This window comes from Cupressus sempervirens, chromosome 10, assembly GCF_028749045.1.
Source record: "Cupressus sempervirens isolate cs-2001-9-10 chromosome 10, ASM2874904v1, whole genome shotgun sequence".
NCBI lineage: Eukaryota > Viridiplantae > Streptophyta > Pinopsida > Cupressales > Cupressaceae > Cupressus > Cupressus sempervirens.
This window is the reverse complement of record NC_143127.1, coordinates 163,675,049-163,687,698: the sequence shown is the minus strand read 5'-3', so window position 1 is coordinate 163,687,698 and position 12,650 is coordinate 163,675,049. Positions and strand designations below refer to the sequence as shown.

The 12,650-nt window shown below is 35.2% G+C and overlaps 1 pseudogene across 1 annotated transcript in view; it reads right to left on the bottom strand.

The window, feature by feature from the left end:
- Positions 1–7,537: 7,537 nt before the first annotated feature.
- Positions 7,538–12,650, bottom strand: part of LOC149533108 (pentatricopeptide repeat-containing protein At4g13650 pseudogene) — a 41,430-nt pseudogene continuing 36,317 nt past the window's right edge. The window contains exon 2 of the transcript XR_016357433.1: positions 7,538–10,425. The product of XR_016357433.1 is annotated as a pentatricopeptide repeat-containing protein At4g13650 pseudogene (transcript). The remainder of the gene's footprint in view (positions 10,426–12,650) is intronic.

The following is a 12,650-nucleotide window of genomic DNA, read 5'->3' as shown; positions in this document are numbered from 1 at the left end:
CTTCTAAACATGTATCTCTTTATATTTTCCCCAACAGGTGGTTAGAGAAGCTTTTCTTTATGTATATGTATATGTGTGTATGTATGTATATATACACATATATACATATACATATGTATATATGTATATACATACATACAAACATACATATATGCATAAATACATACATATACACATACATATATACATGCATACATGCATATATCTGCATATGCAATTTTATCACCTTGGAAAATTGTATTTGATCTTTACTCAATCACCAAGAGATAATATAATTTGTAAGTACATATTTCTGCATACTTAGTTTGGTATGAATAGTTTCGATTGAATTTGTCTGAGGAGAGTGAGTTTACTCATGATGATAATGGATCCATGTATTGGGTCTTTAGAGGAGAGAGACTTACAAAAGATTAGATGTTGTTTATGGATGTGGGATGATTCATTTGTGCGAATGGCTAATCTGACAAGTTGTAGAAAATCAAGTGTCAGTTGTGATTAGTTTCATTAATTAGATAAGGGAATCGGCTTTGAAAGTGGGATGATCAAAATTGGCATGTCCATCCTTATGATAGATGTCTCTATCCCATAATATAAAATTACCTCAAACAACAAGCAACAAATTATTAAATATATGGAAAATTAGAAGAACATTCACCTATAATATTTTTGAAGGAAAAAAAAATCAAAATATAATTTGGTGGAAAAAACCATGAGCTATGTGGCTCCACATTGTGGCTATTCCACTGTCTAGTAGTGGAAACTCTTCATGTTGAATATGAAGATCTTAAAATTAAAAAAGATAACTATCAGAGATCTATATTTGTGTTTTAGTGATAACAAATATACATTCTAATTTTAAGAAAAATAATAATCTTAAATGTATATGATTAAATAAAATAAATAAGAGTACTAGTTGTAGCTGGATAATTCTAGTATTACTAATTATTTTAAATAAAATGAAGTAACATAAATGGATCATATACTCGATCCTATTATGACTTAATGTGAATGCATCCAATCATTACCTAGACAATATTATGCACAAGATTTTTACTCAATCACCAAGAGATAATATAATCTATAAGTACATATTTCTACATACTTAGTTTGGTATGAATAAATTCGATTGAATGCAAGGATAATTGTTTGTGTGAATCCAAGACATGAATTATTATTTTAATTTAGCACAAGTATTATGCAAGTGTGAGTGTATGCATGTAAAGCAGTTCACATAGTGAACTGATTTACATACATACATGTACATATGCATAAAATCATCATAATCAGTTATCCTTGAATTTGACCAAAGCTATTATATATGAACAAGAGATACGTGTTTACAAAGAAAAGAAAAGAACATTTATATAGGTACCTCTTCTCCCTTTGAAGAAATTTGTAGAGCAAGGGCACAAAGATCACAAGGGAACAAAAAATAAAATCTTAGATCTCCACCAACATTCAAAGCTCTCCACCCTCGTTTGGAGCTTTCCACCCTCTTTCACACACAACTCTCCATAATCAATCAAAACAAATGGGAAATGATTAATGTAATGTTTTGTTTTGTTTTTTGTTTATAATCTATAATCCACAAGATCTCTATACATACATACATACATGCAAATACATACATACATACATACATACATGAAAACAACAATGCACTTTCTAAAAGTTTACAAATGTTCAACAAAATTAATGGTTTACAAGAGAATGCATCTGAAGAACTATTAGCTTAGAATCAAGAAAATGGTGTTGAAACTAGAAAACTAATAGTGAGGGTGTTGACCAATCTTGAAAACTAGAATTCTAAAATGAAAGCTATCGATGACCAAATACCTATGCCAGAGTTACAACACATCGTGAAGTTGATTTTAGATAAGGTAGAGGTAGATATTCAGAAGTTTGATAATCAAAATTTACAGCACAAGAGAAAAGGAGGAGTGGCTTTAGAAACAAAACAAGAAGGAGTTGCTTTAGAAAGAGACTGTACGACAGAAACAATAGCTAAACAACATAGAGGATATTATGGGAGCTACTGGATAGAATCCAAGAAAGTGTTGCAGTAGGTACTATGACATTGGAATTACTTGCAAGTGTCTTTGAGAATTTACATTCCAATTATCAAATGATTATAAGAGTGTTTCAAGTATTGGCATAGTCTCCCTGTGATGATCCCAAGTATTAAATACTTATAAGAATGTTTCAAGGTTGGGAACCACTTCAACATCCTTCGCAAGGTTTAGAGGTAATGTCATTGTGGCAGAGGCTTTTGCAAGGAAATGAGCCTCATGATTATGGCATTTAGATAGAAGCAAAACTTGCTTCTTCAACTCCTTACACTCAACTCTTCACTAAAGTTATTCTTCAATTCCTTGCATAAGCAATTTTATCACCTTGGAAAATTGTATTTGATCTTGCTAACTGGGAACAACTGATTGTTCGTTTTATTGTACCTAATCTAATGAAAATTATAAAGGAATTTGTGATCAACCCAGCTAATCAACAACTAGATCCATTTAAATGGTTATGGCTAGTTTCTTTCTAAAAATATCTGTTATGATGTGTTTTTGTGAAATTTCTTGCGAACTCTGCCCATTTTTTCTAATTTGCATTATTTTTGTGGAGGATCTTGAGGTCAGTCACTTAGCACAAGTTGAGTGAGCTTTTTTTTTTTTTTTAAGATTCTAGAATATGTATGCAACTGGATCAATTTTTCTATTGCGTAGCTAATATGTAATACACACCTTTAAAAAGATCTCTAAATATACATGTTCAAAAGGAGATATAAAGAGATACTTGTTTAGAAGGAAAAGAAACCAACATTTACATATCCTTGAAGAAAATCGCAGAGCTAGAGCATGGCAACAAAATCATAGAGAAAGGGCACAACATAGCAAAAAAATTGCAGAGTAGGGGCACAACATGGAAACAAAATCATAGAGCAAGGGCAAGGGCAAGGGCACGACACCAAAATCATAGAGCAAGGGCACGATAACAAAACACAGAGATCAGAAGGGCATGGCAACCAAATCATAGAGCAAGGGCATGACAATGAAATGTAGAGATATATCATAGGAAAGAAATGCACCAAACACATATGCATAATCACAAGGGTCATTCCCTTGCATATGCCATAATCCATTTAAATATATGTATATATCAACCTAGCTAATCAATAACTAGACCCATTTAACTAGTTATGGCTTGTTTCTTTCTAAAAATATCTACTGTGATATGTTTTTGTAAAATTTCTTGTGAACTCGGCCCATTTTTCGTGGTTTGCATTGTTTTTGTGCAGAATCTTGAGGTAAGTCACTTAGCACGGGTTGAGTGAGTTTTATTGTTTTATCATTTGGATTTTGAAATATGTATGTAGTTGGATCATATGTGTAATAAGCACCTTGAAAATTATCTCTCTGAATATATAAAGAGATACATGTTTAGAAGGAAATATAAAGACATATATGCTTACAAGGAAAAGAAGAAAACATTTACATACGTACCCTTTCTCACCCTTGACGAAAATCGTAGAGCCAGTGAACGTAGATCACAAGGGCACGACATAGCAATGAAATTACAAAGAAAGGGCATGACACAACAATGAAATCACAAAGCAAGGGCATGGGAATGAAATGCAAAGATCACGAGGGCACAACAATCAAATGCATCGATCATAAGGGTGCCACGACAACATTCATAGCTCTCCACCTCTTTCGTAAGCCGCTTTCTCCAAAATCAAAACAAATGGAAAATGATTGTCATGTTTCTTTTTTTGTTTTATGCTCATGAAGGCATCATAATTATGAAACCAACGTCGGTATTGCGATGGTGGACAATTGCAAAAGAAAACATGAAAAATGACCACAAATTACACCACTGTCACAATTTGACCCCAAATGTTGTATTCAATGCTTTAATAGTGGAAATTATGGTCACAAGGCAAGTTATTATAGATATCTAATTGTGAATAGAAGTTACAAACTAGTTGTGGACGGTATGAATAGATCTATGGGGGAAAAAGATTTAAATATTGGCCAATGTCATTTATGTTATTTTTATGTTCATAAGGCTAGTTAACATAGATTTAGGATAGATTTAATAATATCATATATAAAAAATCAACTGTTATGATTGCAAAGACTTTGGATTTTTTTTTAGTGATTGCAAGAATACAATTTCTCTAATAAAGGAAGAACCTAAGGAGGTAATGATTTAGAGAAAGTGTTTTGAGGCCAACTTGGTGTATATACCAGTGATATGTTTGTGTGTGTGTGTGTGTGTGTGTGTGTGTGTGTGTGTGTGTGTGTGTGTGTAATCAAAGGGGGATGAATTATTTATATTCAAATAACTTCCTTAGCATTCTTTAATCCAATAAACACTTAAAGCAATCATTAACTTATATATGAACATGAAAAGCACAAACTATCAACACCATGAACACCACAATTTATGTGGAAAAAACTTAGAAAAACCGTAGACAAGCTAATTCTCATGAAATGAACATCGATTAAGATGACACCAATTAAGGTGATTTTTACAAAGGATTCACTATTGATTGGCCCACTGTCAGTTGGGTTAACTACCTAGAAATATGAAAGGATGACTATCAGTACAAATAGGTTCTTACGACTAGAATATAAGAAATGAGAATTGAATTCACCAGTAAAGTCATTGTTGCAAAAAATTAGAAACATGGAGATGATATAACAATCTAATACCAATTGCACCAACTAGTATGTACATCAATAACCAAATCTTCCCTTGTTGGATTCACATTCATTTCACATATTACTTGCATACAAGCATACATTAACAAATAAAATCATCACTCTCTTATACCATCTTATGCCAACAATTTCAACCTAATGCAATTTGAAATAGGTCACACCCAATCATTCCTATGGTGGTAAGGAATGAAACGTGGACCAAATATCTTAATACAACATGCCCTACGCATAATAACATAATACACCATCACTGAGATATTAAGAACCAATAGATAGGATCTATACACTACAATACAAATGCTCGGACTGGAGCACAATGAACACTTTCTAGATAAGACCAAACACCAAAAAATGATCCACACTATGCTGCAAGATAAATGGGAATAGTGTCAGTAGGGATTGAGATAAATATTTAAAGCTCATCATCAAGTACACACTTCTACAAAGCACCAAAGCAAGCAATCCACATCAATGCATAGGATATGTTGACATCAGTGACAATAATTAATGACAATAACAATGATAGCATCAACCTCATATTCTAACATATATGTGTGAACGCATGCAAAAAGGATGAAGAGAGAAAGTGTGCGAGAAAATATAAAGGTGGATATAAGTGCAGGTGCAGTTTTGGTATGGGTTATTTGGTTCATATCTTTTTCTCTTGGAAGTGATCCATTCGAATGTAAAGCCTTTGTTGTAATACTTGCAGTGAGCCTTTTGGGGCAATGAGCCATTCTTAGTAAAAATAATCTTAACTATTGTTTCATACTTTAGAATCAACATACTCTGTGCTTTTTCCAATCTTGGGTTTCCAAGTAAATATCTAGTGTTCATTGTATATGTTTCATGTGCATGTATGGATGTTCAACATAGACAATAAAAAAGCAACTAGTTGGACGTTGGATATTGATTACCCATGTAGCCTCTAACTTGGCATTGTGGGTTGAAGATTGGTGGAGGTGAGGTAGATCTATGAGTATTAATAACATTTTTAGGGTGGTTGTAATGAATCTATGAGTTGAGTAACATGACATAGTGAGGTGCACGTGTTGGAATTTTGAATGTCAAAGGTTATCAAAATGATAATAACCACTCTAAATAAATTTTAGAATTCAATCCTTATGTAGTGTTACAATTTGGGCCATGGTGTTTGGGAGCTGTACCTCTTGCATGTTGGATCATGGTTTCTAAATCCATTGGATTGCTTCCTCTCCATGTCTTCTATTTATTTGGGTGCTCCAATAATTTTTTCATAGTATTATATGAGGATGCATTAAATTCTATATAATTACTCTAGGATTTGTGAACTAGTAATACTCCTATAAGAAAATGCACCGATTGAAATTTATATGTAATCAGTGTAAGGCAATTATTGATTCAACCAAAATTAACCCAAGGACCATCTACAATCAAAAGGCCCTTACATTAGAGAGGGTCTTACGAAATCATTTAACGCAAATTAATATTGATGTAATATAGTATAAAATGAGAAATCGGTATTATGGAGACAAAATTGGAGACTTAGGATACAATAAAACCATGATGTATCTTAATCTTACGATATGAAACACAAAGTTAAGTATGCTAGTGTGAATGCCTAATAATAAACCAATTAGGTAGTATGTATCATGATCTCTATTACACTTGTATTATTATAAAATAGTTACTTTCATGTTTTAAAGTCTGGTTGTTCTCTTATAAAGGTGATCTTGGTGTATAAAACTATTTTTTTGATTTAAAACAACTACAAAGCAAGGGTGATGTCCTTTACACAACCACAACCCATTGGCATCAATAGAGATCAACAAACTAAAAGCAAAGGTGCTAGTTATATATACAATGATATCAATAATAGAGCATTAACAAGACACTAGTAGAAAAGCTACTAACCCACATCAAGAGTGGGTAGGCACTCACCTACAACATGGGGAGGAGAATAAGAAACCAAAGAATAATATTTCATATGCCATCAAAGCATCGTACAGGCTATATTATTACTTGGATGCCCACCACAAGCAGGAAAATGTGGGTTGATTAGTATTGGTAATCAAATCCTATCAAGTTGAAAACCTGAAAGCATGGCTTGATGAAGGTCAATGATTAAATAATTACAAGGGTATCAAAAGTTGACATCGATATAATCTCTTTATACAACAATGTGATTGATCTATATGACTTGTGTTAACTTCAATTTTTGTTACATTAAATATACATTAATAAAAATCAAACAGATTTAAAATGGTCTATTTTTTAAACTTTCTATATAAATTAGTAAAAACCAGATTGAAATTAAACCGACTTACAAACAATCTATTAATTATCTAATCAAACAAAGGGAGGTAAAGCAACGTTAAAAAAATCTATCCATAAATGAGATAAAATCTAAATGCACTTATAAAAAATTACCCACTAAATATGGAATGGAATGTGTAATATAATCTCAAATGATTGTACTACCCTGAGCAAAAAATATACAACTAATTCAAGCAACAGAACTACACAAAATAGGAAGGGTAATTGTAAGCTTCTCGCCGATTTCTTGCCAGTCAAGCATCTTTCTATTCAGTTAAAGTGTTCGTCACATTTTGTTTTTCATCTATTCTCAACATCCTCCAGTTTTTTATATATATGCAGATTTTGTGAAGCAATTCAAAGAAACATCTATATTGTTATTAAACAGATCGTTGATGGATACAGCAATAATTTAGATGAGAGATTTATATTGCATTTTATGTATCTCATTGCTCAAAGCCAACAGTATGGCGTATGATGTCAAGTTCTCAAATAAAACAACACAAAACAAAATCTAAGAAATGGAAAACTAAACCTTCTTCATTCATCGCTCATTATCACTACAGATCTGATACAGTGCGCATCATTGTTGTGCTAGCCTGTTTCTAGATTGCTCCATTTGACATCACCAGTAATCTCTACAAGAGCATTGTCCCTGTTTAAAATGATGGAAACGGGTTGCATCTCTAACAACAATTTCTCTTCCAACAATTTTGGAGATAAATTTTGTTGCAGTGTGGCAATCAGCACATACTCGAAGGTTCTTAACAACTCTAATAGTTGTTCCAAGGGGCATGTTTAACAAACCAAACGAAATTGCCAACTTTTCACTATGGTGGCAGACAAATATTTCTTTTTCCTCCACTTCCACATCGTTAAGTAAATGTCTTGAATGTGGAAAATAGCCTGCTGCCTTCATCTCCCAATCCAACTTCTCCAATTTTGCATAAATCTCCTGTGTCTGTGGATGTGATCTGTCTCCAACAGAAAAAGCGTGTACCGTTTTATGGCCTTCAATCCAGCTACATCCAGGGCTTTTTCTGATTCCTCTATCATTCATCAATCTCCTTACCATTTGAGCCTCAGCCCACCTTCCCACTTCTGCATAGATGTTTGAGAGAAGAACATAAGTTGCGGCATTTTTAGGATCCAAATCTAAAAGCAGAGCCGCTGTATACTCTCCTAAGCCTGTATTCATATGTGATCTACACGCACCAAGAAAACACATCCATACAACCGCCACAGGTTGGATTGGCATTTTAATAATAAAGTTTAGGGTGTTCTCAAGATAGCCTGCACGGGAAAGAAGGTCAACCATGCACACATAATGATCAACTGTAGGTGTAATGCTATAAGGGTTACTCATGTGATTGAAGTATGTACAACCCTTATCCACCAAACCTGCATGGCTGCATGCACATAGAACACAAGCAAAGCTTACAATGTCAGGATATATTCCAAAGTGCTTCATTAATTCAAAGGTTTTGAGGGCATCCTTGCATAGTCCATTTTGTGCATATCCTGCAATCATTGCATTCCATGAGATGACATCTCTTTCAGGCATTCTGTCAAAGAGCTCTCTCGCCTTATCTATACTTCCACATTTTGCATACATGTCCACTAGAGCATTTCCAACCACAATGTCTGACAAAAATCCCCCAACCATTATGCTTTGATGGATGTTCATACCCTGTTCCAAAGCTCCCATTTTGGCGCAGGAAGGGAGGATGCTGGCAAAGGTCGTTGAATTTGGCTTTACACCTGCCAATTGCATTTGCTTGAAAGTTTCTAAAGCCCTTTCAACAAATCCATTTTGTGCATATCCTGTAACCATTGCAGTCCATGAGATGACATCTCTTATAGGCATTCTATCAAGAAGTTCATGTGCCTTGCCTAGGCTTCCACATTTTGCATACATGTCTACCAGAGCATTTCCAACTATAATATCTGACAAGAATCCCCCTCCCATTATGCTTTGATGAATCTCCATACCGTGTTTCAAAGCTCCCAGTTTGGCACAGGCAGGGAGGATGTTGGCAAAGGTTGTGGAATTTGGCTTTACGTCGGCCAATTGAGTTTGCTTGAATGTTTCTAAAGCCTCGTCAATAATTCCATTTTGCATATATCCTGCAATCATTGCGTTCCATGAGATGACATCTTTTTGAGGCATTCGGTCAAACAAGTCACGTGCCTTGTCTATTCTTGCACATTTTGCATACAAGTCTACCAAAGCATTTCCAACTATGATATCTGGCAAAATCCCCCCCTCTATTATATTTTGATGGATGCTCATTCCCTCTTCCAAAGCTCCAATTTTGGCACAGGTAGAGAGGATGCTAGCAAAGGTTGCGGAATTTGGTGACACACCTGCCAGTTGCATTTGCTTGAAAGTTTCTAAAGCCTTCTCAACAAATCCATTTTGTGCATATCCTGCAACCATCACATTCCATGAAACAGCATCTTTTTGAGCAATTTTGTTGAACAGTTCATATGCTTTATCTATGTATCCACATTTCGCATACATGTCAACCAAAGCAGTTGCAACTACTATATCTGATAAGAATCCTATATCCTTTATGCTTTGATGGATTCCCATACCCTGTTGTAAAGCTCCCATTTTGACACAGACAGGGAGGATGACGGCAAAGGTTGTGGAATTTGGCTTTACACCAGCCAATTGCATTTCCTTGAAAGTTTCTAAAGACTTTTCAACAAGTCCATTTTGTGCATATCCTGAAATCATGACATTCCATGAGACCACGTTTCTTTTAGCCATTCCATTAAAAAGTTCACATGCGATGTCTACGTTTCCACATTTTGCGTACATGTCTACCAAGGCTGTTGCAACAACAACATTTGACAAAATTCTTCTGTCCTTTATACTTTGATGGATGTTCATACCCTGTTCCAAAGCTCCCATTTTGGCGCAAGCAGGGAGGATGCTGGCAAAGGTTGTGGAATTTGGCTCTATACCAGCCAATTGCATCTGGTTGAAAGTTTCTAAAGCCCTTTCAACAAGTCCATTTTGAACATAACCTGCAATCATAGCAGTCCATGAGATCACATTTCTTCGAGGCATTTTGTCAAACAATTCACGTGCCTTATCTATGCTTCCACATTTTGCATACATATCAATCAGGACAGTTGCAAGCACAACATCTGACGAAATTTCTTTATCCTTTATGCTTTGATGGATGTTCATACCCTGTTCCAAAGCTCCTTTTTTGGCACAGGCAGGAAGTATGCAGACAAAGGTTGTGGTATTTGGCTCTACACCTGTCAATTGCATTTGCTTGAAAGTTTCTAAAGCCCTTTCAACAAATCCATTTTGCGCATATCCTGCAATCATTGCATTCCATGAGAACACATTTTTTTGAGGCATTCTGTCAAACAGTTCACTTGCCTTGTTTACACATCCGCATTTTGCATACATGTCTACCAGAGCATTTCCAACTATAACATCTGCCACAAATCCACTATCAATTATACTTCGATGGATGTCCGTGCCCTGTTCCAAAGCTCCCATTTTGGCACAGGCTGGGAGTACGCTGGCAAATGTAAACTGATCGGGTGGGAAACCTGTTCGTTGCATTTGGTGAAACAGAGTGAGTGCCTCGTGGGGGTACCCATTTCTTCTGTAAGCTGAAATAATCGTATTCCATGCGACGCTTTCTCGTTCTTTCATGTGATCGAAGACTTTTCGAGCATCCACCAAACTTCCGCCCTTGACATACATGCAAATAAGCTTATTATGAACACCTTTGCGTGCTGCAAATGCAAATCGCCTTTGAGCGATGAAAGATTGGACATTTTTGCCTTGTGAATTCGTGTTCTTGAGAATACAGGTTTGCGATTGTTGAATATAGGTAGTCTCGAGGGTGGTTGTGTGTAGCAAGCAGAATGTGCAGGGCCGCCTCCACCGGAATGCTGTGAGATTGAGATGACCAGTAGATGGCAATGACATTTCATGATTGTTATTATTGAAGCATGGAAACACAGCTCCGTGAAAATGAACTGGATAGATGGAGTTTTGAGTCGGAGTTATTGGGATAAATTATATTAAAGATTTGTGAGCGGTTTGTAACCTTTTCACAATCCATTTGTAATATTTATTGCATTATTTCCAAAACAATAACAAGGGCTCTGGTCGAGCCTGAGTCCCTGCCTTCCGTTTCATTGGAGCAAAAACAGTTTGTCAACTGCCTTCTGTGTTAGCTCAAACAGTTGTGCAATATCTGCTCTGGCCTACTTTATCTGCTCTAAACTAAGCGACTTCTAAAAACCACTTAATCTGATGGCAAAACAGTCCAAATAGAATGTTCGATGAAGCAAAAAAATTTGACAAAATCGTTCCAATCCAAATCAAGGATAAAAACTCATGATGGTTCAATTCAAAGCTATACGAAAGGAAAATATGCGTAAAAAGAGAGGAATAGCGGAAGTACTGATCGCTAATGGCGGATAGGGGAAATTCAGCAATTCGGCAGCAGAAGGCTTCTCTGTAGGCGACGCATTTGCTTTTTCGCAGCTCGTCACAAATGAAAAGAGCAGCACCGTCCAGAGCAGAAGGAGAAATATTGACAGAAACTAGCGGTAAATACTTCTACAAAATATATTAGGAACAAAGACGGAATTTCATAATAATCAAGACAGCGGAGAACGCCTTCGCTTGGAGCGAATCCATTGAGACGTAGAGGCAAATCTCTTACCGTTGTTCTCTCTTCTGATATTTCGCGTACAGGATTTCAATGCGGAGGGAAAACACAGTTTTCAGCAAAAGGAAAGTTTTCGAAAACCCAAATATCTGCAGAAAACTTAAACCGCCTTTTCTTACAACGAAAAAATATATGCTATATCCTACAGTTGTTGGCTTTTACGGAACAATTAATTGTTTCATGGTTTCTGACATGCCACAACTGCATTTCTATCCTTTCGTAATGGCGATGATCTATGCCTTTTAATGCCCGCCGAGAAAATTTATTCCAATTTTAAAATTTGAAAATCCCTGAAAACCCCGCTAATTCCGTTTCGTCCAATCACAAATTAGCAATAACCACATCATATTTATTTTTTTAAATCTTTAGTCCGGAAACATTATACTATGACATTGTCCAAGCCAAAAATAAATAAATTAGGGACGAAAGAGGGTTCAACGAAAACATTAATTCCGGAACTAATAAAAACGCATGTAGAAAATGATTTCTATGAACCAAAAAATACTAATCAGTGTACGTAGTGCCATGGCGGAGTTAAATCGTTTGGGTTTGATTGTCTTCATTAGTTGTAAGACTTGAGAAGTAACATGTCAAATAATTAGCAAAAGACTATATAAAGATGTTAAAAATATGGATGAGTAATTCTAGTTCAATATGGATGCGGAGGTATCATTGTAGGAGAAGATGAATTGGATCAAGTAAATCAGATAGATGGAAAGTTAGGATAATAATTTGTAAATAATTTAATATTAATGAAGAGATACATATTATCATATGGATAAAATTGATTGATTGAAAAAAGCTTATTATGTCAAAGAGTTCAATTACAAATGGAAGGGCGATAATAAAGGTTGCTTGAGGGTTGCAATAAAGGGAAAGGCTAAAAGCATAATCATGTAGTTGAGAACCAATC